Raw genomic sequence first — 27921 nt, 5'->3', positions numbered from 1 at the left:
GGGGATCCTGGAAGGAAACCACCTTGGGACCTGTTGTTTCCCCAGAAGCCCAAACACAAAGAGAGGATGGAGTGGAGGTGGTGCTGCAGAGGGGGCTGTTTTTTCCCTTAAGAACAAGCCGCCTCCTGTCGGAAAAAGGAAGGCAGTTATCCTTTCATCTCATGTTTTTTTCCTCCAACCCCGGGTCTCTGTGTGGGATTTCAGCAGCGGGAGAGCGGGTGGCAGGAGGAGGTCTCTGCATAAAACAGCGGCAGTCAGGTGGTTGCCAGCCCTCGGTGTGGATTGCACTTCGAAAGCCCCACAGTGACCTTGTAACTTGCCTGTTGTTATCCTCATTTGCCAAAGGAAGCTCAGAGAGGTAAACAGACTTGCCTGTGGTCACACAGCATGTACTCATGGAGCTGCTACTTTTTTTTTTTTTTTTTTGAGACAGGGTCTCCCTCTGTCACCCAGGCTGGAGTGCAGTGGCGTGATCTTGGTTCACTCCAACCTCCACCTCCCAGATTCAAGTGGTCCTCCCACCTCAGTCTCGTGAGTAGCTGGGACTACAGGTGCATGCCACCACATCTGGCTATTTTTGTGTGTGTGTGTGTATTTTGTAGACACAGGGTTTCACCATGTTGCTCAGGCTGGTCTCGAACTCCTGGGCTCAAGGATCCGCCTGCCTTGGCCTCCCAAAGTGCTGGGATCACAGGTGTGAGCCACTGCACCTGGCAGGAGCTGCTATTTGAACCCAGGTCTGTGTGGTGCCAAAGTCATGTTAAAGCTTCCCCCTGGATGAGAAGAATGGCAGGCCTACACAGGCCTGCTATCACCAGTCTTATTCTAGATCATTCCAGGCCTTCTCTCCATCAGAGCTTACTGTTTCCATGACCTCGTGGCTGTCTTTCCTGTCATGCCTTCTCCTGCATGTGCTGCTGAGTCAGTGTGAGGTTGGCTTCTGGGCACCTGGGTGAGTGTGTGGGGACTTGGGGAGACAGCATCTGGTGGGATTTCAGGCTGCCACACACTCACACTCAGCCTTTGGGTGGACAGAGACAGCTGGGTTTGGGGGGACAGGAAGCCTATTGCTAGGAACTGGGAACAGAAGCAAAGTCGGTGCCCACAGTTGGAAAGGAGGCAGCAGTCACAAGGACTCCAGATCCACTGTCACGGGGTGTGCGTTTGTCCTTAGTCTTGTGGGAGCTGACGGGCGGTTTAACTTGGATGCACCAGCAGAAAGCCACAAGTCTGAGACTGCCCAGTGGCGAGAATCATGCACCATGTGTCTGGGCCCCTGCCTCCCACTCTCCCAGAAGGGCTCATCCTCGAGCCTGCCCAAGGGGAGAACAGAGGTGGCCCTGGCTGTAAATAATCCCCAAGAGCCACAAGGCCCAAGGTCCCCTGCAGGGAGAGAAACAGCCTGTTTGCCTCCTAAGACCAGAAGACCAGGGGAGAAAGCTCAGGAATCTAGTTCACAGGGTGAAGATCCATGGAGTGCCTGCTATGAGCGGGGCTCAAAGGTGTGTGGGTCCAAAGAGGAAGGAAGCAGCCTCCTCACACCCTCAGGATGGCTGCTATTAAAAGAGCAGAAAGGGCCAGGCATGGTGGCTCATGCCTATAATCCCAGTACTTTGGGAGGCCAAGGTGGGCGGATCACCTGAGGTCAGGAGTTCGAGACCATCCTGGCCAACATGGCAAAACCCCACTGCTACTAAAATATAAAAATTAGCTGGGCGTGGTGGTGTGCACCTGTAATCCCAGCTACTTGGCAGGCTGAGGCAGGAGAATCGCTTGAACCCAGGAAGTGGAGGTTGCAGTGAGCTGAGATTGTGCCATTGTACTCCGGCCTGGGCAACAAGAGCGAAACTCCATCTCAAAAAAAAAAAAAAAAAAAAAAGCAGAGAAAAAAGCAGAGAAGAGCAAGTGTTGGAGGACATGGAGAAATTGGAACCTTTGTGCACTGCGGGTGGGAATGTGTAATGGTGCAGTTGCTATGGAAAACAGTATGATGGTTCCTCAAAAAATGAAGCAGAATTAACATAAGATCTGGCAGTTCCACTTCTTAGTGTATACCCGACAGAATTGAAAGCAGGGTCTCAGAGATATTTGCACACCCACATTCACAGCAACATTCTCACACTAGGCCAGAGGTGGAAGCAACCCCAATGTCCATGGGCAAGTGAGTGGATAAACAGAGTGTGGCATATGCGATGGAATGATCCCTCAGCTTCAACAAGGAAGGAAGGACAGGCCATGACACAGGTGAACCTTGAGGACATTATGCTAAGTGGAATAAGCCAGTCATGAAAAGACAAATACTGTATGATTCCACTGCAACCTGGTACCTGGAGTTGTCAAATTCACAGAGACAGAAAGTAGATTGGTGGTTGCCAGGGGCTGGGGGCACAGGAGGGAAGGGGAGTGAGTGTTCAATGGGTGTAGAGTTTAGAGTTCTGGGGATGGATGGTGACGATGGCTGCATGACACTGGAAATTTACTTCATACCACTGAACTATACACTTAACAGCTAAGATGGTGACTTTCATATCATGTATATTTTACCACAATTAAAAATAATTTTAGGCCAGGTGCGGTGGCTCACGCCAATAATCCCAGCACTTTGGGAGGCTGAAGCGGGTGGATCATGAGGTCAGGAGATCGAGACCATCCTGGTTAATGTGGTGAAACCCCATCTCTACTAAAAATACAAAAACAAAATTAGCTGGGTGTGGTGGCGGGCGCCTGTTGTCCCAGCAACTTGGGAGGCTGAGTTGGGAGAATGGCCTGAACCTGGGAGGTGGAGCTTGCAGTGAGCTGAGATCGCACCACTGCACTCCAGCTTGGACGACAGAGCAAGACTCCATCTCAAAAAAAAAAAAATAATAATAATTTTAAAATTAAAACAAAACAAAAAATAAAGTGGCCTGGTGTAGTGGCTCATGCCTGTAATCCCAGCACTATGGGAGGCCGAGGTGGGAGGATCACTTGAGGCCATGAGTTTGACACTAGCCTGGGCAACACAGCAAGACCCCCATCTCTGTTTTTTTAAAAAGTAAATAAAAAAATAAACAAAATGGACGTAGACTAACTGGCTTCCAGGGGCCAAATTGGCATGGTGCCCTTGGCATCGTATTATGTAATCTTCCCATCAACCTCTGTGAGAGAGAGCTCCCTTCATTCAGATGCAGAAACCGACGCTCAGAGGCATGCCTTTTCTCGCCCAAGGCTTTCGCTGGTCTTTATGTCTCAGGTGAGCGCTGATTCGGTGCATTGTGCTGGGCTGTAGCATTGGCACTCCATCTGCCAGGGCTTCTGATTTCAGCTGGGGGCCCTCATGCACTCAAAACAAGAGAAGAGGACAAGGGCCAAGTAATTGGTTGTGAAAATGTGTGGACAGATCAGGGAGGCCTGAGTCATCAAGAAGGCTTCTTAGAGGAGGAAGTGGGAGAAGTCCAGAGGCTATGGCTGGGCCACCACTCTTGCCCTTACCAGGGCCACCACCCAGCCCTTACCAGGACTCTGCTGGGTGGGAACAGGCTGTGTGGGATTCCTCAGGAGAAGGGCACATGCCACTGGAGCCATGGGGAGGAGCAGGGCCTGGGGAGCACCTCCCTCCATCCTCCTGGTGCAGGAGAGCTGCCGCACACTGTCTCACTGGAGTCCCCAGCTGTCCTCACTGGGGGATCTTTTCATACCTGGGGAGGGAGTCCCTCTGCCTGAGAGCCGTTTCTTGGGCTTGCCACTCTGGCCTCCCCTCTCAGCAGCTGGGGGATTTGACGCTGTTGGTGGGTGTGGGCCCCTGAGATTTGCCCACCTGGAGATTCCTGGGCTTGGGTAGGGTTGTCAGATTTTGCAAATAAAAATACAACATGCCCAGTTAAATTTGAATTTCAGATATAAAAATGCATCATTCTTCATGTAAGTATGGCCCTTGTATTGCATCGGTGTTTCATGTGGCAACTCTAGTCTTAGGGCTGTGTCCACTAGAAAAGGGGCAGTGGATGATGCTCTGGGTGTTCCAGGGCCTGCCACAGACATTGGCTGTATTAGTCTGTTCTCACACTACTGTAAAGAACTACCCAAGACTGGGTAATTTATGAAGAAAAGAGGTTTAATTGACTTGCAGTTCCACAGGCTGTACAGGAGCTATGGCTGGGGAGGCCTTGGGAAACTTACAATCATGGCAGGAGGTGAAGGGGAAGCAGGCACATCTTCGCATGGCAACAGGAGAGAGAGAGAAAAGGGGGAAGAGCCACACACTTGGAAACAACCAGATCTTGTGAGAACTCACTATCTTGAGAACAGCAAGGGGGAAATCGGCACCCATGATTCAATCACCTCCTACCAGATCCCAACCCCAATATTGGAGATTGCAATTCCACACGAGATTTGGGTGGGGACACAGAGCCAAACCATATCATTGGACATCCAGGCCCAGGCCCAGGCCCAGCCTGTCCCGGCTCTGCTGAGACACCTGAGGCAGCCTTGGTTGGAGCTGCCGCTCAGTGGGAGCTGACCAGGCAGGTAGCAGGGGCTCATCATTACCTGCCGTGATGGCTCTCAGCCTCTGTTCCTGCCAGTGTGCTGTGTGTCTCGCAGAGCCTCAGCAGGAGACTGGCACTGTCAGTAAGCTGGGGTCAGTAAGCTGAGCTCTGCATGGGCCTCCCCCATCTCCTGCCTGTGTCACCAAGCCCTCCTGAATAGCACCCCTTTATCCTTGAGTCTCCTAATCACCCTTCTAGCCATTCCCTCATCCATCCATCCATCCATCCATCCATCCATTTATCTGTCCATCCGTCCATGGACAGATATTTGTTAAGACCTACTGTGGGCCAGATGCTGTGGCAGCCACTTTGATGTATAACACCCCAGCTGCTAGGAGGGATGAAAAGAATTCATAGATATGACCTCTGGTTAGCCAGAGGACCCAATTTCCCATGCTCAGGCATCAGGTGATCTGGGGAGAGATTGTCTAGAGGCAACCTTTAGACACCAGCCACTCTAGGAATGTTCCTGGAGGTGGCTTCAGGCTATGATCCAGTGGGAGCAGGAACACTGGGAGGCCAGGAGTCCCAAAAGTCAGGGAGCTGAGCTGGTTCTGCCAAAGGTGTGTGAAGTGCTTCCCCCGGTGTTCTCTGTCTCTTTCATGCGCCCTGGTGCCGAGCGCCCACTCAGGAAGAGGGAGAGCCGTGGGACCTTCAAGTCACACTTTTCTGGCCGCTGGTGCCTGGCACAGCTCATGCCGATAGCAGAGGCTCAGCATGGGCTTGTTGACTGACTGTCACTTTATAGATGAGAACACAAAGGTCCAGAGTGGAGGTGACCTGTTAGAGGTCACACAGCTTTGCAGCATGGGTGGGAAGGTGGTGGACTGGGGCAGGGAGCATGGATATGGTTGTCAGGCATGCTTGCTTTCAGGCTTGGTCTGCCTCTCACCAGCTGTGTGATTTTGGAAAGACATTGAACTCTCAACCTGATAGGCCTCACCTGTAAAGAGGACATCACAGCTCCCTCAGGCTGTGAGATCCTGAACTGCTGAGGGGAGGGGTGGAGTGCTCTGCAGTGTCACTTGAGAGAGTCCCCATGGCCACACCTGCCCTAAACAAGTCCCTCAGGGCCTGCCGAGCCCTGGGCCTCTTCTCCTACCTGTCTGGGGTCAAGGCAGGGAGCAGTGGGCCCCAACAGCAGACAGCAGGAATTGGACCTCCTGCTAGTTGGCCTTCCTGGCGCCCTGCGGGAACCAGGAGGCCTTGCTCCAGGGTGTGCACAGCTGCCTGGAGAGCTTTCTGTGATTTATGGCCCAAGTGCCAAGACTGGATTTACTGCCTGCACGGGTTGTGCAAGGAGGCCCCTCCCCCGGGGCAGGGTGTGGAGGGGAAGGAGCCCTGAGCCCCTGCATCTGGAGCTTTCCCAGTGGGGACCAGGCCTTGGTGGGGACCTGCCAGAGGTGCTGCCTTCCCGCTGTGGAGCCCACCCCAATGTCATTGCTGCTTTATTTTTGTTCCTGTCTGCCAGAGTTCTTCTTAGCCATTGTGAAAAATTAAAACCCGATAGAAAATAGGGAATCACCCTTTGATCCCCACCCCAGAGATGTGCATTTTAATGGTTTGGTGGTCTTACCTCCTGGTGGAGCGAGGGTCTGGGGCCTTCTCAGGTATGTCCTTTTACCCCCCACACCACCCTGCACTCCTCAAGCCTCTGACCCTTTGGCCTTGCCCTGCTCTCGAGCAGATGCAGGGAGGGAATGGGGCTGTCTATAAAAAAATCCACAGTTTAAAAAATGCTGCTGATAAAAATTCACCAGGGCGGGGTTTGGCATTTGTGGGTGGGAGAGAGTGACAGAGGCTGCATGGTGCTTTGGTGAGGGGCCAGTCCCAGTCCTGGGGTGGCCCATGGCACTGACCCTCCTGAGGGCTGGAGGAGGAAGGGGGATGGGCGTGGGAGACAGAGGGGCACCCACTTTCCCTTTGAAGTGCACGCCACCCCTCCCCCCATCCTAGAATCAGCCTCCAGCAGTAAGCAGTGACTAAAGGGCCCTGAGGCCTCTGTGACCTCTTGACTCTCTGAGACCCGGGGTCTCCTCTATGAAGTGAGGATTGCTGTGAGGGGCCAGGAGAGCACAGCTGAACGTCTAACAGTGCCAAGCCCACCACCAACATCCTTTCCTTCCTCCTCCCCCTTCCTAACTTGGGTCTTCATGTCCTCTTTGTCTGTCTGTCCAGCCGTCCAGAGCTGGTTGGCTGCTAGCGTCATGTGCATCTGCAGATCAGGAGCACCCCTGGGCCAAGGACCTGGATCCGCCTGGGTGCCGTCAGCATGTAGGATAGGTGGGCTGCAGGTGTGGCTGTGGTTCCCCAGGGAAGGGCAGGTGTCTGTGACTGGACCCTCAGGTGCTCTGACGTTTAAAGGGCAGCAGAGGTCACGGGGAGTGTGAGGGAGATCCTGTGGCTAAGTGCAGTCCCCGCTGCATCTGGTGTCGAGGCAGCATCCAGGGAAGCCCTTGTGATGCTGTCAAGAGGACAGCTTAGCTGGGGAGGGAGAGAGGGGCCGAGCAGGGTCCTGTCATGCTCTTGGATGAGGTTGGCTTCCTGGTAGGCTGCAAATCATATTTCACTTTGGAAAGAGCTCAGCACGGAATCTAGACACTTGAATCTCATTTTATCTCGCAATGGAGTACTTCGCAGCTGTCACCCCATGGCGGCTTTTATCTGGTTACCTGGAGGTCGGTACCAGATCTGCAGTGGTTGTTCCTGTGCAGGTTGTGGGAAGCGCATTGCATGCGTCTGCGGGAAGAGGGAAGGGGGAGGACACGAGAGGACATGCAGTGGGGATGAGCAACAGTGAGGAAGGCGTATGTCTCAGTTACAAGACAGACTTGACTTCACTTCTAGGAGATAAGTCTTTGTAAACTATGACAGCAGAAAGATAAGTCCAGCTAATTAAATAATTTAAAATTGAAATTGAAATGCATGAGTTTTTTTCCTAATGTGTTTCCCAAGTAGCTTTGTTCCTGTTGGAAGATGAAAGCTTCTCCTTTAGCAAATGACTTGGGCCTCTGACTTTCTAAGAGAGCAATTCCCAGGAACATCTGGTGAGTGCTTGCTGGCTGGTTGGGCTGTAGGGACCACCTTGAGAGATGGTGATGGGGAAAGAGAAGCCCACAATACCACACTTAGGGAAAAGTGGTTTTTAAAGTCCCTAATAAGTCTGTTATAGTGGCAATGACTAAACTGAGAAACAGAGTCAAGCATTTGAATATGTTTGGGAATCAGTAAAGGGCAAGAGCTTTTTTTGGTAGCTGCCTGCAAAAGGCTGCAAGGAAAGGAAGGCTCAGGACTACTGCTCAGGCTCTCCACGAGGGTTCCCGCGATGCATTGCCCTTACCTGGTGCTTTGCATGAGAACTCAGGAGTCTGAGCTTTTTTTGGATGAGGGGTAGATCCCTCCATCCTAGTGATGTGAATTAAAGATCTTAGGTCCTCCTCTAAAGACCTCCCACAGCCTAGAACTTCAGGTTTTCATCAAGTGCCCAGGACGGAGTGGGAATGGAGCTGTAACTAACCATTTATTCCTGCATGTGAATGAACCTGTGCAACCCGTGCCTGAGAACGGACCAGACAGCAGGAAGTGAGGCGAGAACATCCGGGCACTGAGGGGTAGCGAAACACAGAGGGGAAAGCTGAGAGAAGGGACGAGGGCAAGCTCCTCTTCCTGTGGCTGCTTGGAATAGTGTCTGTCCAGAATCATCAGCAGGTGAGAATGGCTGTTCCCCCATCTGTAGATTGGCAGCCTTTTTTCTTTTCTAATTGATGCAGTCACCAAAGATCAAATACCCACAGGGATGCCCACAGAAGCTTGCCGGGCCTCTTTCTAATAATACCGTCTATGTGTACACTCCTGCCAGCTCATGGAAGCAAGTCTCCACTGCTGGCTGATGTTCTGGGAAATCCATACCCTCCCCCATTTCCTTCCTGGCTTTTGAGTACCCATGTCCCTGGTGTCAAAGCACCTCTAGGGATCTAAACTTCAAAACTTGCCTCTGGTTCCTCTGGGGTTTGGCAGGAAGACTGTTCTGTTTGGTCTTCAGCTCTCTTCAGCTCTCTTGCTCCCTTCCTCCTGCAATCTCTCCAAATCTGTGATCTGAGAGCTGATTACCATGTCTAGCCCTCTGCACCCCACTGTGTGTGGACCCCCGGAACAGCATCCTAACCTTGGTTCCACATCCACCCCTCACAGCCCAATCTCCCCACCACAGCCAGAGTAATATTTTTTCTTTTTTCTGACAGCTTCTTGCTGGGTCGTCCAGGCTAGGGTGCAGTGGCACGATCTCAGCTCATTGCAACCTCTGCCTCCTGGGCTCAGCCTCCACCTCCTGGACTCACTCAACCTCCTACCTCAGCCTCCCTGGTAGCTGGCACCACAGGTGTTCACCACTGTCTGGCTAATTTTTTAATTTTTTTTAGAAATGGGGTCTCGCCATGTTGCCCAGGCTGTTCTTGAACTCCTAACCCCAGGAGATTCACCCTCCTTGGTCTCTCAAAATGCTGGGATTATAGGCATGAGTTACCATGCCTGACCCAGAGTAATCTTTTTAAAACCAAAATCAAAGCATGTCAGCCTCCTGGTTTCAACCTCGTGTTATCCTTTTTTTTTTTTTTAAGACGGAGTCTTGCTCTGTTGCCCAGGCTGGAGTGCAGTGGCATGATCTTGGCTCACTGCAACTTCTGCCTCCTGGGTTCAAGCAATTCTGTCTCAGCCTCCTGAGTAGCTGGGATTACAGGCATCCGCCACCAGGCCTGGCTAATTTTTTTGTATTTTTAGTAGAGTTGGGGTTTCACCATGTTGGCCAGGCTGGTCTCGAACTCCTGACCTCATGATCCACCCACCTTGGCCTCCCAAAGTGCTGGGATTACAGGCGTGAGCCACTGCGCCTGTCCGTGTTAGTCCATTTTGTGTTGCTATAAAGAAATACCTGAGACTGGGTAATTGATAAAGAAAAGAGGCTTAATTATTAATTAGCTCATGTTTCTGCAGGCTGTACAGGAGGCACTGGCATCTGCTCCTGGGGAGGCTTCAGGAAGCTTCCAGTCATGGCAGAAGGCATAGTGGGAGCAGGCGCATCATATACTGAGAGCGGGGATGAGAATAGACAGGGAGGTGCCACGCACTCTTAAACAACCAGACCTCGTGTGAACTCAGAGCAAGAACTCACTCATTGCCAAGGGGTAGCACTAAGCCATTCATGAGGGATCTGTCCCCATGATCAAAACAGCCCCCCACCAGGCCCCGCCTCCAACAGTGGGGATTACATTTCAACATGAGGTTTGGAGGGGACACACATCCAAACCATATCAAACCTCTTCAGCAGTTTCTACCGCACTAGGAGTAAATTTCAAACCCCTCTGTATAACCAAGAAGCCCCTGCATCATCTGGCTCTTGCCTCCCCTTCCAGCCCTGTGTGACTCACTTTCCGCTGCTCACCATTCCAGGCCTCCTGGCCATTCTCAGCAGTACCAAGCTTTCTTCTGCCTCAGGACTTTGCACAGGCTTATGCCTCTGCCTGAATTACTCTCCTGTCCTTCCTCCCACCCCCACCTTTTGCTAAGATTGGTTTTTCTCATCCTTGAGGTCCTAGCTTAAATGTCACTTCCCAAGAGAGACCTTTTTGATCACCCAGTCTAAAATAATTTGTAATGACATAATTTGTAATTATCGGGGAGCTTGTCTGTTTACTGGCCTCTTCTCTGTCCTTTTGTGTGAGTTGTTCATCTTGCATCAGTCAGAGCAGGCTAAGCTATGTGCAGTAACAAACAACTCCCACATCGTAGTGTCTTCAAACCATAAGGGCTTATTTCTCAGTCATTCTAAATGTCCATCACAGGTTGGTAGGGGGCCTGTGCTCATTGTAGAAACCCTGGCTGATGGAGCAGTCACATTTCCTAACATTCTCAGTAGCCATACCAAGGACAAGAGACCTCTGGAGGGTCTTATATTGGCAATTAATTTCTCCAGCCTAGAAATGATTATGTGTCATTTCTGCTCACAAGTGATCGGTTAGAGCTAGTCACATGGCTCCACCCAACTACAGGGCTAGGAAGTTCCCAGTGCTCAGAAAAGAGGAGTAGAAATGTTTGTCAGACAGCACTAAAGACTCCCACAGTAATCAATAAATACTTTAGAAGGATGGAGTGTCTAGAATGCTCTTTCCATGGCTGCAGTCGTTTACAGCATCCTTAAGGAGTCCTGCTGGGGATCTTGTATTCCTGCTGCTTAAGCCCCTGGCTCTGCTGGGGGTCAGAGTTCTGGTAGGGAAACTCAGCAGACAAAAGGTCCCCTGAGACCTGGAGTGAACCACCTTAGAGGCAGCCGAGGCTGGTGGCCTCTTGGTTCCCTTCTCCCATTGGGACACGTTTCCCCTATTGGTGTCCTGTGTGAGACAGCCCCACCAAAAGGGTCCTGCCACTCCACTCTGAATATACTACACAGCTCAGGGTCTGGCATGTCCAGGATCTGAACAGATGATCCTGCTGGAGGAGTCCCAGTAGGACCCCTCCGAGTTCTAGGCAGGCAGAGAATGAATGCAGCATTTCTCAGGAAGCCCTGTGCATCCTGTTACCAATGCAAAGGAATGGCACTTCAGCACCCCAGAAAAGGTGGGGAAACCTCCTGCATCTGCTGTGGGTCCTAGGGGATGGGGGGCAGGTGGGAACAGGAGAATCCTGGCCTGTGGCCTGATTTCTGACCCTGTTCCCTCAACTACCATACCCTTTTCACTTGAGTAGGCTGCTGCAGCTTCTCTCCTCTCTATACTTGCATTTGACAAAGGCTACCACCACAGCAGGCCCTTTCCACCAGGCGGCACGCGGTCACACTTGATACAGATGGGCTTTGGGAGATAAGGCTGTGCCAGATTGGTGATCACGCACTTGACTGTACATCATGGCCTCTGGTGGCAATCACTATGTAAGCTCACATTCCTGAGGCACTCACCAAGTTCCTAGCACTGTACTGAGAGCTCTACGTGGACTTTCATGTACATCTTCATACCTATAGCATGGAGGTGCTGCTATTGGGCAGCTGGCGAAACTAAAGCCCACAGAAGTAGTTTCCTAATTAAGTAATTGCTAGTCATAAGGTAGAGCCCTCCTTTAATCCTATGCTTCCAGACTCCAAACCTGTGCACTTAATTGTTACTCCGTAAGAAAAGGTTTGGGTCTGATTCCTCTTCTAGGTTATAAATACTACGGAGCTTCCTCTTTGAGAAGCCTCCTACCCCATCTCCTTACTGTACCTAGCAAAGTGTCTGTCATACAATTAGCACTCAATAAAAGTTTTAAATGTGAATGAGAGTGGTAAAAGCAGAATACTTAAAATAGTAGGCTAACACTAGGATATTCTTCTGATTGCACGTTTTTTGTTAAGTTGGTCACTTAAGACTAAGGTAAAGCTTCTGTGCTTTTTGATATAGATGCTGATGGAGGGACTGGATCTGGTAGATACATAGCAATCTAATCATGGCCCAAAGCCTCCAATATAGTACACATGCATCCTAACTTATAATGATCAACAATGAAAGAATTAATTACACTGTGCTAGCAGCCATGGATATCACATTGCATAAGAGATAGTTCCCTCCCTTAGAGATAAGAGAGGCAGACATTTAAACTGTCAGTTGCGATGGCTTGTGACTCTCCTGAGGTCTGCGTAAGGGTCAGCACGGTCACAAAACCTGTGGAGGCAGAGATGGTTAGGAAGGAAAAATCCACCGAGATGAAGCTGTATTGGATACAAAATCACACGTTCCTGGGCTTTGGCAGGAGAAAACCTGTTGGCCGGGAGCTTGCCCACTGCACTTCCTGCCTCGAAGGCTATGGCTGGGGTGGGATTCTGGCCCTTGTAGGCGGCCTGGGTCCAGTCACCGCGATGCACTCAGTAACTCCATTAATGCTAATGGGATGTCACCAGCGAAGCGAGTGGTGGCCGCAGGTGGAGTCCCGCCCCAAGACCCCCTGGCGGCGTCCCCATCGCCGCGCTCAAGCACTCTTCGCCACCTCGTAATTTTCTTCTGTTTCTGTATGATCAGGTCTGTCCTTCGCTTTTGCTTTCCATTACTTCGTCCTGGCCCTGGCCTGAATCCCACAACTGGCGCCCCACCTTGCGCGTCCGCACCCGCCCTCAGTACCGGCGGGCAACTCCTCCACCGCCGCAGGGTTACCAGCTGCGTGTCCGGGGGGCAGAAAAGGAAACAGAGGGGGGCGGGGCAGGCGTGCCGGGCCCGCCCCCCCGTGCCTGGGGCAGCTTCTCATTGGTGAAACCTCTTCCCCGGCCGCCCGCTGCTTGGAAAATCCGCCTCGGATTGGCTGACAGCCCCTCGACGGGCGTGGCTTCCGAGGAGACGGCAAGAACGGAAGCGAGGGCGCGCTCTCGAGAGGAGGGGTTGCCTAGGCGACGCCGTGGGCGCGCTCGGGGGTGGGAAAGCGAGCCCAGCTGCTCAATGACAAATCGGCGGAGGACGGCTGGGGTCTGGCCCCGGGAGGGGGCGGGGCGCATTTAAGAGCTGCGGGCCGGGTGAGGACGGCGGAGGCGGCGGGACTGGTCCCTGGTAAGGGTGCGGCGCCCGCGGGCCCCGGGCGGGGTGGGGCGCGGGCTGGGGAGTGGGGTACGCCGCGCGCCCGCAGCCTCTTTCTCCGTGCCGGGCTGTGACCGGGTGGCGGCAGGACACGTCGCGCCCCGAGGCCGGCGGAGGGCGATGCCCCGGCAGCGGCCCCGCTTCGCTCGGGGGGACTCCCTGGGGGAGTCTCGGCCTCCCGGGCTGCCTGGGGCTGAGGAAGTGGGGGCGGCCTCCGCCTCTCCCTTGTCGCCGCGGTTCCTTCCCTATCCCGCAGATGGCTCTGCTTCCACTTCCTGCTGCGGGCCTCCCGCCCGGGACCGTCCACTTCCTCAGTCCTCTGGCCGCGGCTTGGGCAGGGTCAGGGCTTGGGAAGTGTTGCAAAAACTTACTGCCCTCGGAACTTGCGCGCGCCGTGAACTGGGCGGTGTTCCTAAAGGGCTTCGGTTTGCTGATTTTGTTTTGGTTCTGTCTTGCAAATGAGCATAAAGTTGTTTCTCCCCCAGCTTCCTCTCCTTTCCTTTCTGATAGGGACCAGCGGCGAAGGGGCTTCTAAGGGGAAGCGCCTGGACTGGGCATCGCCTCCCCGGTTCTCGCCGCCTGTGGGGGTGTGAGGTTAACCGTGCTTTGTGCAGGGTTGCGGGGCGCGGAGCTTGCTGCGTCCACACTGCTTGTGTGAGCAGTGTCCTCTCTGTGCTCATTTCCAACGAGAAACGTTGGAACTTTGGTGTTCTTATCAGGTGAGTCTTCGGGAGAGAAGTGCTTGTGCCTGGCGGACTGAGTGAATTGGCCGTGGAAGAGACTTGGCTGATTGCTCATCTGGGTTACCTGTGACTCGTCTTCAGCCCTTGTAGAACAGTGCACTTTCTGCTCTGTCCTGGTTTCCTAACCTCATTTCTTCTGAAGTTTTGGGGATGGATGTTGGGCATGGAGTATCAGAGGGGATAGTGAATCTTTTAGAGGTGCCAATGACTGATATTCCAAGCAGAGCCATAAGATTGTTGGATGTCAAAGCTCAGAACCGGTCAAGGCTCAGAATGCTCCTTAAACCTGGAGCAATAGAAGCACAGTATCGAAGTTCCCAGAAATGGGGCGACCATGAAAGGTAGCACTGCATATTGGGAAAAACAGGAGGGGTGAGTTTGAAGACCTGGGTTTGATGCAGGTTCTGAGAGTTTACCGATGTTGTGATGTGGAGCACGGTCTTTCCCCCTCTGAGCTCCTTAAACCTCAGAAATAGGAGCGGGGGAGAAGGCCAGGGAGACACATCCTTTGTGCGTGGCTTTAGTTGTCAGCCGGTCTGCTTTATTCTGACCACATCTGGGGCTTTCCTTCCTTGCCCATTCACATTGCTTCCCATTGGAAACAGCACTCTTATCGGAGATCTCAGCCAGATTTCCCTCTGCCCGAGGGGTAGAACATTTTCCCAGGATTGTGTGTGGAAAATAGTGTACGTTATTAGATATCTTTTGGGAACTTGGGACCTGGACCATAAGGATAAACAGGATTTAGAGTCTTTTACGGCATATGAAGAGATTTTGGTAGGAGATGAGAGTAGAAAAGTTCTAAATTCTTGCCTTGGCTGAAGATGGCTTGAGATTCCATGAAAAATTTTAAGCCTGAGAACTGAGATAATCCTTTTTTTTTTTTTTTTTTTTTTTTGGAGGCAGGGTCTTGCGCTATTTCCCAGGCTGGAGTGGAGTGGTGTGATCACCGCTCACTGCAGCCCCCACCTCCCAGGCTCAGGTGATTCTCCCACCTCAGCCTCCCGAGTAGCTGGGACTACAGGCTTGAACCACCATGCCAAGCTAATTTTTGTATTTTTTGTAGAGATGGGGTTTCACCATGTTGCCCAGGCTGGTCTCGAACTCCTGGGCTCAAGCCATCCTCCCACCTTGGCCTCTCAAAGTGCTGGGGATCACAGGTGTGAGCCACCCCGTCTGGCAGGGATAATCCTTTGTTCCAAATCACGTAATCCTACTATGCCTCTTTGCATTTAGTTGCTAAATTCTTACCCCCCTCATGTAATTCATGGAAGTTAGAAACATCATTAGAGACCTTTCTTGAAAGCTAAATTTGGGGACAATGTAAGACTAGAGTGCGAAGAGATCTAGGTGAACTCTGTAGTTTTCCAGTGTAACTTGTCTCCAGATGGTATACAGGAGTCCCACTTTTCCTTGGCTCCAGTTACTGCTAAACAGTCCCTGCTCTAGACATGCAAGACACTTGGTTTTTTTTTCGTTTTGTTTTTTTAAATGAATGCATGTTGTTCTGAATGTTTTCGCAAAGAGAGCCGAGCACAGAGGAAAAGGAACTCTTTCTTCATCACATGGCGGAGTAGTTAAGGAGGAGAGAAACTAACAGTTAACTGAGCATCAGCTGTCTGCTTGGCACAGACCACTGATCCAAGCCATACCAGTTAAATATGTGGCCTTGGAGATTTGACCATGGGCTGTCTCCTTTAGCTCCTCAGTTCTTTTGGCACCTAGGAATATAAATATTGGTGTATGTGTACACATATTCTTAGATATTCCAAAAAGCAGAGGGGCCAGTAGGCAAGAGGGTTAATGAGCCTTGGATAGGTGACAGTGGAAAGAAAGATGAAGAGGATGTGGAAGTGAGTGTCAAAGAGGGACGGTATATGTGCTTACTACAGCAATTGCAAAATTCCAACCAGGTCTCAATTTCAAGTTTGTCACTTTAAAAAAAGTAGCTGCTTATAATTTTCCTTAGTGTTCTCCTGGCTGTTTTTGTTTTTGGTGGTGGTGGCTAGTTGTTTTTTAGTTGAAATCTAAATGCAGAAAAGTAAAATGCCATTAATTGATAATTACCAATATACTGTTTTCATTCTTGCTTTTGTCAGTGCTTTGTGGGCGTTTTTTATATATAGCATTGTTCCAAGCTATGTGATTTTACTGAGTATACGGCATGAGTTGAAGGAAATATAGTAGTTTGGTCCTGCATGCCTGGCTGCCTGTAAAGTTTGCCTACCTTTTGAATGAGTTTTCTGTTGCTGCATAACAAATTTCCCCAAACTTAGCAGCTTAAAACAACAGACATTTATGATCTCACACAGTTTCTGAAGTTCTGGAATCTGGGGACAGCTTGGCTGGGTGCTTCTGGCTCATGGTCTCTCCTGAGGTTGCAGTCATCTGAAGCTCGACTGGGACCAGAGGATCTGTTTCCAAAATGGCACACTCACATGGTTGTTGGCTGGAGGCCTCAGTTCTACACCATGTGGGCCTATCCACAGGGCTTTTCACAACATAGCTTTTCTCCCCAGAGCAAGTGATCTGAGCGGGGTGGGGAGAGAGGGAGAGAATGAATATGATAATGATCAAGATGGAAGCAGCAGTATATTCGTGGCTGATATGGTTTGGCTGTGTCCCCACCCAAATCTCACCTTGAATTGTAATCCCCATAATCCCCATACGTTGTGGGAGGGACTCGGTGGGAGGTAATTGAATCATGAGGGCAGTTTCCCCCATACTGTTCTCCTGATAGTGAGTTCTCACATGATCTGATGGTTTTACAAGCGTCTGGCATTTCCCCTGCTGGCACTCCTTCTCTCTCCTGCTGCCCTGTGAAGTGGTTCCTTCTGCCATGATTGTAAGTTTCCTGAGGCCTCCCCAGCCCTGCGGAACTGTGAGTCAATTAAATCCCTTTCCTTTATAAATTACCCAGTCTCGGATATTTCTTCATAGCAGCATGAGAACAGACTAATCCAGTGTCTCATCTTGGAGGTGGCATACCATCCCTTCTACCAGCATTCAGACCAGACCTGGCACAATGTGGGAAAGGACTACAAGAGGGGAGGTCAGGGCACATCAGTATTCTTGGAGGCTAGCCACCACAACTTTTTTAAGGTTTAGTCCAGACATCATTGAGAAAATCTTTCTTTCAGATGTTTACTGAAGGATACTGTAGGAGATGGAAACACAGCTGAGGTCTTTACTATTGTAGAAGCTTTAATACTATATGTGAAACTTTTATGTTCTTTCTTCTGGTTCTTTGTTAGATGCTGGAATTAGCCAAGTATACAGTAGCTTTGGAAATTAGAAATTCAGATCTTGCTGGTCCCTAAACCAAAAGGAACATCTGAATTTTTTTCTTTAACCCCAAAACAAGTTGGTAAAAAAATATTGCCAAAATAATCTCCTTTGATGAATGGCTTAAAATTAGTCGTCATTCATTATCTGTGTGTTTTTTTTTTTTTTTTTTTTTTTTTAATTTATGAAGTATTTATTGATGATTCTTGGGTGTTTCTCAGAGAGGGGGATATGGGAGGGTCATAGGATAATAGTGGAGAGAAGGTCAGGAGATAAACACATGAACAAAGGTCTCTGGTTTTCCTAGGCAGAGGACCCTGCGGCCTTCTGCAGTGTTTGTGCCCCTGGGTACTGGAGATTAGGGAGTGGTGATGACTCTTGAAGAGCATGCTGCCTTCAAGCATCTGTTTAACAAAGTACATCTTGCACCGCCCTTAATCCATTTAACCCTGAGTTGACACAGCATATGTTTCAGAGAGCATGGGGCTGGGGGAAAGGCCATAGATCAACAGCATCCCAAGGCAGAAGAATTTCTCCTAGTCAGAACAAAATGGAATCTCCTATGCCCACCCCTTTCTACACAGACACAGCAAGTTGGTAAAAAAATATTGCCAAAATAATCTCCTTTGATGAATGGCTTAAAATTAGTCGTCATTCATTATCTGTGTGTTCTTAAAAATAAAACTCATTGGCAAAGTAGCTGAAAAATTTTGGGGAACCTAAACCCTCTTACTCCTCCCCATTATTTTAAAACTTTGGATGCTGCTTGTTTGCCTAGCAGTTCTTCAGTTCACTTTTGAGACCCTTATACATTTTGATTATTCACTTGGATAGAAGGGCGCCATTCTTTTAGCTCCAGATGAAATCTTTCTGAAGTGCCTATAGGTGGGGAGAAGAGTTTCTGAATCCTGAGCCTGAGCCTGGCTAAGTGACCTCTAAGTCCCTTCCATCTCTAAAAATTCTATGATCCTTATTTTTTTTAATAACGAATATCCTTTGAGTTGTGCATATTTATAACAAAATATTTCATTAATCATGTTAAATTGCAACCTGAGAAGACAAGCTTTTCTGAGAATAGCTTTTGTTCTTCCCAATCCAGTTGAAGGTTGTTAGAGTCACTGTTAGGCAGAGTTGAAAAGTCAGCACTATTTTCACTTCCTCTGCTTCCTATTTTTGGCCCCTTGCCCATCTTCTGCCCTAATTTATGAGCTAGTATCTTTCTTTTCTTTCATTCTACTTTCCTTGTAATCCCCCTCCTTCCTCCCACAGGAAGGATTGGTGGCCAGTGCTTTACTGCTGATAGCTGATCCTATTGTTAGGAATGAATTTTAGCCAATGTGATACCTCTAGTAATACTTGCATGGCAAGGCTTTTAAAAATCTCAAATTATATCTGTTCACGTAGTAAACACTGCCATTTTTTAACATCCTAAGTAGGTCTAAAATTTAGTCACTTTCCTCATGTGCATTGTTGTCTCCTTGGTCCCAACTGTGTTGCCGGCCTGGCCTGGTGCATACCCACATCTGCTCTTGACCCGTTCTGTTTTCCTACTCTGTAGCCAGAATTACCTTTTCAACATTCAAGCTTAATTATGTTACCCATTGACTTGAAACACTTCAGTGGCTTTCCAGTGCTTTCAGTCAAAGGTCCCAAATGCCTCAACTTGGCCTACACTGGAGTCTTGATGATCCCGCCCTTCCTTACCTCCTCAGTGTCATCTTGTACTGGGCTCTGCCTCTTTCTCTCTGCTGCAGATAGCTGTGAAGGTCTTTCTCGAGTTTCTTGACTGGAACATGCGTGGGGGTGGGGGGATGTGGGAGGAGTCCTGCTTCAGGCCTTCCTGAATGCAGTGTGTGTGCGTGTGTGTGTGCACACACGCGTGCGTGGGATTGGGGGGGTGTGGAGGAGTCCTAGGTAGGAAAGCGGTTGGCACATTCACAGGGCTGGAAGAAGGCAAGCAAAAGGCCACGGAGGCCGTGGCCAGTGGAGGGTTTAGCTGCTGCTCATGATGAGCCTTTAAGGAGCGTTAAGCACAGTTTCATGTGCAGTGTTAGAAGCCCCATTGGAAGGGCTGTGTGGAGAACAGATTGAAGAGGGGCTGGAGTGGTAGTGAGGGGTCACTTAGGAAGCTGGGGCTGTTGAATGAATGGTGGCAGAGAAGATGGAAGAAGTGCGTGGATTTGAAATGTATGTTGGAGATGGAATCGCTAGAAATGGTCATGAATTGAGCTGGGGAGAGGCAGTGGGAGTCAAAAATGACTTCCAGGTCCCTGGCTTTGGTAACGATATGGATACTAGTAGTGACTTCAGTAGGTAATAAATGGGGGATAGTGAAGGAGCAGATTTTAAGGGGGAAGAATCAAGAATTCTATTTTGGGAATAAGTTGAGAATCTTGTGGCAGCCCAGTGGGCAGGGGCAGCAGCAAGGCTGTGAGCCTGGGGCCAGGAGAGCGGTCAGGGCTGCACCCTCAGGTTCGTAAGTTGTCTGTATAGCCACTGGGCTGTATGTGGTGCAGATGAGGAGGGAGCAAGACTGAGCTCTGAGAAGTGCTGACATCTAGAGGGGGAGGAGGAGTGCCTGGCAAGTGGCGCCGAGAAAGGGCCCAGAGAGCCACCCGGGAAGCGCTCAGCCTGTGGGAGAATGTGGGCTGTGGAAGCCAGGAGGGATGGCCTCAGGAGGGGGACGCTGGGAGGGGCCCTATACCGGCCTGCTGCGGGCCTTCCCTTTCCAGGCAGCGTTTTATCACTCTTGCTACCTGCTCTTTTAAAGAGGAGGAGGGCATGGGAAGGAAGAAAGAAGAGTTTTTATTGGAGCTAGCTACGTGGAGTTTGTAGGTGATCTTGATCTCACAAATTTCTGTGAGCTTATGTTGGGAGGAAGTTGGATTGGAATGGTTTCCGTAAATAGTGAGGGAAGGAAACAGGCTTTTGCTACCCAGTGTGGGGTCTGTGGGTCAGGAGCATGATTAGAGACTAGGTTAGTGGTGCCAGATCTTGAGCTCCACTCCAGACTTACTGAATCAGAATATGCGTTTTCACAAGATTCCCAGGTAAACTATGCCTTAAAGTTTGAGAAGCATTAGCATAGATAATTCCTATAGAGGAATCGTGTCATTAGCTAGAAGGATATATGGGGGTCAAAGGCAAGCACGCATGTCCGAATCTTTAGGGTGAAGATTCAGTAGAACGTTGTCTACATGCTGTTGGGGATGATCCTGTAGCAAAGTAAAGACTGACTGATGCTGCAGGAAAAAGGGTAGTGGTAGGAATTAAGTTCTTGGGCATGGTGGTGGTGGAGGGCTTGGCCTTTGCTAAGAGCAGGAATGTGCACTCCATGAGGCTGGAGACAAGGAGAAGAAGGGTGTGGAAGGTTTGCAGATCTGGTGAAGGAGCTCTCAGAGAGTTAGGGCTTGATGGCTTGGTGTTCTCTGGGACAAATGAGGTTAGGTTATCTGTCAAGAGTGAGCAGAGGGAAGGCACAGGGGAGAGTCACAGCGAGATTACTAGGAAGCGTGGGCGAATGCCCATAGGTGGTTTGTGATCATAAGTGCATTGAGAGTGGAGTGCTGGGAGGCTGCTTTCTTGAGTTTCTTTCCCTCGACAGCAGCATTTTCATGCCGGGTACAGGTGCTGAAAACAGTGAGTGAGATGGAGGGGAAGGGAGCAGGGAGATGAGGTATCTGCAAGAGAACTTTTCTCATGTCAGGCTTTGGGATCTAAGCTGGTGAAGGGAGGCAGTGCAGCCCAGAGGGTCTTGTTATGCAGGGAGAGAGTGCTGGAGGCCAATGCTTGCAGGTGTCAAGAGGGCAGAGAATTGTGTGTGGGGGTGGTATTTGAACAAGTGAGCAAGAAGGATGGAGGCTGAGGCTAGAGGGTTAGAGGAGATAACTGTTTCTGGTGACGGTGAAGTTCAGGTTACGACCATGATAATGTTAGATAGAAGGAAAGAAAGGGTTTTTGGAGAAGAGAGGATCAAGGACTTGAGAGGGGCCAAGGTTGGCTGGGACATCCATATGCACAGATGTCACTGGGGAAGACGACAGGAGTTGGGTAGAATGAAAGTCTGCAGACCAGAAGCAGATGTCCTCAATAAATGAGGGAAGTGACCAGGAGGTCTGTAGTGGATAGTAACAAGGTGAGGGACAGGCTATTATGGCTAGAAAGCCCGGGCCTCAAAGGTGTGGGGGCTTTTATAAGACGGAGGGGGCTAACAGAGGTACTGAAGTGCAGGTGACATTGGGGAGGGAGGAAGGACACATATCTGGTCTGTCTGGCCCTGAAGCACATGGCATGGGAGGAGAAATAGCATCTGCTTGATGTGGTGTCCCCAGGGCACACCCAGGTCTCAGAGCTAGAAGGTAGAGGAACATTCTTAGAAGAGGTGGAGGCTCTCGAAGGGTTTGCTGGGGTGCCTGAGGTTGCAGGGACCAGGTGGGTTAGCCATTTCAGGAGATGGATGCAGTTCTGTTGGGTTGAGAGCCCTAGTCATAGGGAAGGGTGGTGACTGTTCAGGACAGATGTTCAGCAGTGTGCTCCCCTTAGGAGGAGGGTGGTCCTGTTCTAGCACTGTAGTTCCCAAACTTGGCTGGGGAGGTGGCAGCTTCCTTGGTGGTCCTCTCAGGCTTCATACACTGACACAGCAGGGAAGAGAAGGCAAGACTGTTTCTGTTAGAGCCGTTTCGGGAGTTGCTGGGGAGATTTAGGACAGGGACATCCTGAAATGCCCATTGGTTATGCCTCTAAGGCGAATTACATTGTGTTTTGGGTGATGAAGAAAGAAGGGTGTGAAGGGCTTCTGTTGATGAGAATATGCCTGTGCTTGTTTCCGGGTGGAGTATGCCTTTGGTACGCGTTTTCCATGTGTCCCTCTCCACTGCCCTGAGAGTAGGCAGGGCAGATATTGTCAGTGAGCGGGAGTGACTTTCCTAATCCTCTAGTGAGTCAGTGGCTGAAGGAGGACTCGAAGCCAGGCCCCTTCATTCCTCGGGACAAGGGGGACTGCGTCTGAGCAAAAAGTCTCTTGCCTTATCTCTTTCTTATGGACTGGCAGCTTTTCCTGCCTTAGCATATATTTGGCTCTGAGGCCAGTTTCTTTCTCAAGACTTTCTAGAAGATTAAGTGATATTTATTTATTTATTTTGAGGTAAGTTCTCACTGTTGCCCAGGCTAGAGTGCAGTGCTGAGATCACAGCTCACTGGAGCCTTGACCTCCCTGGGCTCAGTGGTCCTCCCACCTCAGCCTCCTGAGTAGCTGGGACTACAGACACATGCCACTACACCCAGCTAATTTTTGTGGAGATGGGTTTCGCCACGTTGCCCAGGCTGGTCTTAAACTCCTGGGCTCAAGCGGTCTGCTTCTTTGGCCTCCCGAAATGTTGGGATTACAGGCATAAGCCACTGTGCCCAGGCTAGAATGATATTTAAAAAGCAGCTAAGTGCTTACTGAGAACTTCTTTTAATAGGTATTCCTTCGTTTAATCTTCATAACACTCCTAAGGATATTAGCCCTCCTGTATTTCATTTTATTTTTGAGACGAAGTCTCGCTCTGTCACCCAGGCTGGGGTGCAGTGGCGTGATCTTGGCTCACTGCAGCCTCTGCCTCCCAGGCTCAAGCAATCCTCCCACCTCAGCCTCCAAACCCAGCTAATTTTTTGTATTTTTGGTAGAGATGGGGTTTCACCATGTTGCTGAGGATGGTCTTGAACTCCTGAGCTCAAGCAGTCTGCCCGCCTCAGCCTCCTAAAGTGCTGGGATTATAGGCATGAGCCACTGCGCCTAGCCTGTCCTATATTTTATTTTATTTTATTATTTATTTATTTTTTTGATACAGAGTCTTGCTCTGTCGCCCAGGCTGGAGTGCAATGGCATGATCTCGGCTCACTGCAACCTCTGCCTCCTGGGTTCTAGCGATTCTCCCTGCCTAAGCCTCCCTAGGAGCTGGGATTACAGGTGCACGCTACCACGCCCGGCTAATTTTTGTATTTTTAGTAGAGATGGGGTTTTACCATGTTGGCCAGGTTGGGCTCGAACTCCTGACCTCAGGTGATCCACCTGCCTCAGCCTCCCAAAGTGCTGGGATTACAGGCATGAGCCAATGCGCTAGCCTATTTATTTATTTATTTATTTATTTATTTGAGATGGAGTCTCACTCTGTTGCTCAGGCTGGAGTGCAGTGGTGTGATCTCGGCTCACTGCAAGCTCTGCCTTCTGGGTTCAAGCAATTCTCCCTGCCTGAGCCTCTTGAATAGCTTGGATTACAGGCGCCCACCATCACACCCGACTAATTTTTGTGTTTTTAGTAGAGACGGGGTTTCACCATGTTGGCCAGGCTGGTCTCGAACTCCTGACCTCAAGTGATCCATCCACCTCTGCCCCCCAAAGTGCTGGGATTACAGGCTTGAGCCACCACGCCTGGCCTTGTCCTGTATTTTGTAGATCAGACTGAGGACAAGAAATGTTAACTAAAGCCATTAGCTTCTTAATGGCAGAATTCAAGTCAAGGGTTTGTTTTCCTGTCCCACACTGTAGTTGGTATATAACTACTTTTAAAAAATTCTGGTAAAATGTACATAAGATAAAATTCAACATTTTACCTATTTTCGGGGGTACAGTTCAGTGACATTAAGCATATTTACTTTGTTGTGCGGCCATCACCACCATCCATCTCCAGAACTTCTTCATCTCAAACTGAACCTCTGCACTCATTAAACACTGACTCCCCACTCCCCTCTTCCCCCACCCCCTGGCAGCCACCATTCTATCCTGCTTTCCGTCTCCCAATGTGATTGTTTTGGGTACCTCATATAAGTGGAATCATAGTATTTGTCCTTTTGTGTCTTGCTTATTTCACTTAGTATAATGTCTTCAAGGGTGATCCATGTTGTAGCATGTGTCAGTTTCCTTCCTTTTTAAGGCTGAATATTCTACATTTACACCACATCTGATTTATGTGTTTATCTATTGATGGACATTTGGGTTGTTTCCGCCTCTTGGTTATTGTGAATAATGCTGATGTGAACATGGGTGTATAAATATCTGTTCAAGTCCTTGCTTTCAGTTCTTTTGTATATACAGCCACGCATCACTTAATGACACAGACGTTCTGAGAAATGCTTTTAAGCAATGTCATTGTTTTGCAAACGTGAGGGTATACTTACACAAGCCTAGATGGTGTAGCTTACTACTCACCTAGCCCGTATGGTTACAGCCTTTTGCTCATGGGCTGCAAATCTGCACGTCATGTTACTGTACTGAATACCGTGGGCAATTGTAACACAATGGGGAAGTATTTGTGTAAACATATGTAAACGTAGGAAGGGCCCAGTAACAGTACAGTACTATAATCTTATGGGACCACCGTTGTATTATGTGGTCTGTCATTGACTGAAACGTCTTTATTTGGTGCATGACTGTATTAACAACTATTTTTGTTGTATATTTTCTCTCAGGTCTTTGTTTTAGAGCTTGTGCTCTGTGTTGCCTGCCTATGCATTTTTATCCCTCTTTAGTGAGCTTTCTGACCCATAGATCTGTGTCCTTGAAATAAGTTTCAACATTTCACATCATACTTGAAGCTCTTCCCCACCCCACTCTAATCCACTCATAGAGCACAGACCATGTAGTGGCTCAGAGTGTGGACTGTTAGGGCTCCAGTCCCAGCCCTGCCATCCACTAGTTAAGTGACCCTGGACAAATCATACAAACTCTGTTTGAGAGTATGCAATATACTAGAGATGCTATAGAAGTAGAAGTAGTAGTAGAATCTGTTTAAGTCTCTAAATAGGATTTTATTTGAATAAGTAATTCAGGATAGGGACATGTATGCTAATTCCAAATTTGCCTTCAGCTGTTAGGAGTCCAGTAGCTCTGATGTCTCCACGGCTGCCTCTTCAGGTAGCAGGAACTTCAGAGTGAATCTGTATAAATTGGTAACCGTCTCTAAGGCTAGCAGAATCCCAGATTCCATGGGTGGGTGGAGGAGGACTTTATTTCAGAAATAATTATATTAAAATAAGCTTCCAAATTACTCCCACCATTTATTGTTGCTTTATAGTTCAAGAAAGTTATCAGATAAATGAATTAATGTTTCAGAGCTTACTAATCCGCACAGTGGCTCATGCCTGTAATCCCAACACTTTGGGAGGCTGAGGCAGGAGAGTCACTTGAGGCTAGGAGTTTGAGACCAGCCTGGACAACATAGTCTCTACAAAATTTTTATTTTATTTTATTTTATTGTTATGTTATGTTATGTTATGTTATGTTATTTTTTGAGATGGAGTCTTGCTCTGTCGCCTGGGCTGGAGTGCAGTGGTGCGATCTCAGCTCACTGCAACCTCCACCTCCTGGGTTCAAGCAATTATCCTGCCTCAGCCTCCCAAGTAGCTGGGACTACAGGTGTGTGCCACTACGCCCAGCTAATTTTTATATTTTTAGTAGAGACGGAGTTTCACCATGTTGGTTGGCCAGGATGGTGTCAATCTCTTGACCTCATGATCCGCCCACCTCGGCCTCCCAAAGTGCTGGGATTACAGGCGTGAGCCACTGTGCCCTGCCAAAAAATTTTTTAAATTAGCTGGGCATGGTGGTGTGTGCCTGTGGTCCCAGTTATTTGGGAAGCTGAGGTGGGAGGGTTGCTCGAGTCCCAAAGGTTGAGGCTGTAGTGAGTCATGATCACACCACTGTATTCCAGTCTGGGCGACAGAATGAGACCTTGTTTCAAAAAAGAAAATAAATAAATAAAAAGCTTACCAGTTACCATTTATCCTTTTGAGGCCTCACAACCCAGGTGGAGAACACCAGCTCTGGTGTTTTATCTACCAAATGTTGAGCGTCCCCTAAGTACCAGGCACGCTGGGCACACAAAGATGAATGGGCTTGAAGTGTGGTGGGAGAAACAGACCTCATCTTGGGGGAAATCACCACTTTCCCTAGGTGAAATGGTAGACAATATTGACAGGCATGGGGGCCCCGTGAGACTGGGAGGATGAGCTGGCTGAGGATATCTAGGAAGGTGAGGAGGAAATATTGCAGCTGAGTCTTAAATTATAGGCGATCCTCCTCCATCAGGAGGAAGGGCAGTCCTGGCAGAAGGAATAGCATGTACACAGAGGTACAGACCAGAAGCAGCCTCCTGCTTACCAGAAGGGACTCCAAAGCCTTCTAGTTTTTGTTTTAGTTAATTTCATTTGTTTTTGTTAATTTAGTTTTTCTTTTTTTGGAGGAGGAGCATGGGAAGGGACAGGTAAAGAGGTATCCATTAGGGAATAGAAATACCTAAAACAAATTTCCTTAGGCATACAGGAGGGCTAATTAGAGTTGTTTTGCATATCTAATGTCAGAAAAAAAACAGTCAAAAATTGAAAGATAATTTAGATCACTTAATTCAACTTTCTGATTTTTATAGACATGGAAAGTGAGTCATAACGTGTATGAGCATATAAACATTTTCCATCCCCTGGTGCTAATTAGAATAGCAGCTACACAAGGGAAGGGGAACTTGACCCAGGAGGTCACTTGACTCAGGCCAGGGTCTGGGTATGAGATCGGGAGGGCTGGGCCCATCATGTCTGAAGCAGGGTCAGGGAGCCAGGCAAACGGGTGAGGCAGGTGGAAGTAAGAGTGTAGCAGGCTTACGCTGGCTTTCAGATAGTGTATGTCCCTTCCAGAAGCGGCAGCTGCTCCACAGCACCAGCCGAGTGGGACTTACGAATGTCAGACTTCTTGATTTTTTTAAGAGATGCCAAAAATTTGGACTTTTACGTGAAATCGTTCTTTAAAAAATGTAAGTAAATGAATATATATATATTTTTTTCCAGATGGAGTCTCACTCGGTTTGCCAGGTTGGAGTGCAGTGGCGTGATCTGGGGTCACTGCAACTTCCGCCTCCTGGGTTCAAGTGATTCTCCTGCCTCAGCCTCCCAAGTAGCTGGGATTACAGGCATGCGCCACCATGCCCAGCTAATTTTTGTATTTTTAGTAGAGATGGGGTTTCACCATGTGGGCCAGGATGGTCTTGAGCTCCTGACCTCGTGATCCGCCCAAAGTGCTGGGATGACAGGCATGAGCCACCGCACCTGGCCTAAATGAATTTTTAAAAGCACTGTATGAGCAAACAAAGCATGTCTGCAGGCCACCACATTTTACAAATTGGCATCTCTGCTTTTGCCAAGTGGTGAAAGCTGATCCACAGCAAGGAAGAGAGAGAGCCAGCACGTGGCGAGAATCACGGATGGTCTGGCAGCTCTCAGGGCCCTGTGTCCAGTTGCTTGAGTCCCAGCACTATCCTCGGCCTCCTTCCTGTAGCATAGTTTTTCGTTTTGAGTCAGTGACATACGTTAGTAATCTGCTAGTAAATCCCCCTTTGTGGTATAAATTAATTTACCTTATGTTTGTTTTTAGTGGAAATTTTCAAACATATACGAATATGTTTGAAACAGAGAATAGTACATAATGCACTACCTTGTCACCATCAGTCAATGAATGGCTAATCCGACCAGATGCCACGGCTTACGCCTGTAATCCCAGCTACTCTGGAGTTGGGGGCAGAGGGCCCAGGACGGGAGTGTGTGTGGGGGGTGTTGCTTGAGCCCAAGAGGTTGAGACTGTAGTGAGCCATGATCGCACCACTGCACTTCAGCCTAGGTGACAGAGCAAGAACCTGTCCTAAAATAAATAATTAAAATCCAATCAGTGTTCAGATTTCCTCAATTTACTTTGTTCAAATTAGGCAAAATAAGGAGTATGTGTTTTAAAAATTTTTTTTAAAGCAGAAGAAGAGACCA

General features: G+C 49.2%; 1 protein-coding gene across 4 annotated transcripts in view; it reads left to right on the top strand.

The window, feature by feature from the left end:
* Nucleotides 1–12929: 12929 nt before the first annotated feature.
* Nucleotides 12930–27921, top strand: part of RALB (RAS like proto-oncogene B) — a 41538-nt gene continuing 26546 nt past the window's right edge. The window contains exons 1-3 of one of the 4 annotated variants that reach the window (XM_054478282.2): nt 16234–16295; nt 16595–16699; nt 26806–26921. The gene's annotated coding sequence lies outside the window, so the exon portion shown is untranslated. Of the gene's footprint in view, nt 13085–16233; nt 16296–16594; nt 16700–26805; nt 26922–27921 lie in introns of those variants that run through there. The other 3 variants (XM_054478283.2, XM_054478284.2, XM_063647361.1) reach the window with 3 other exon arrangements.

The sequence above is a fragment of the Pongo pygmaeus genome, chromosome 11 (assembly GCF_028885625.2).
Source record: "Pongo pygmaeus isolate AG05252 chromosome 11, NHGRI_mPonPyg2-v2.0_pri, whole genome shotgun sequence".
In the NCBI taxonomy this organism is placed as follows: domain Eukaryota; kingdom Metazoa; phylum Chordata; class Mammalia; order Primates; family Hominidae; genus Pongo; species Pongo pygmaeus.
Note: the sequence above shows the minus strand (reverse complement) of the source record. Positions and strands in the feature narration are given on the sequence as shown.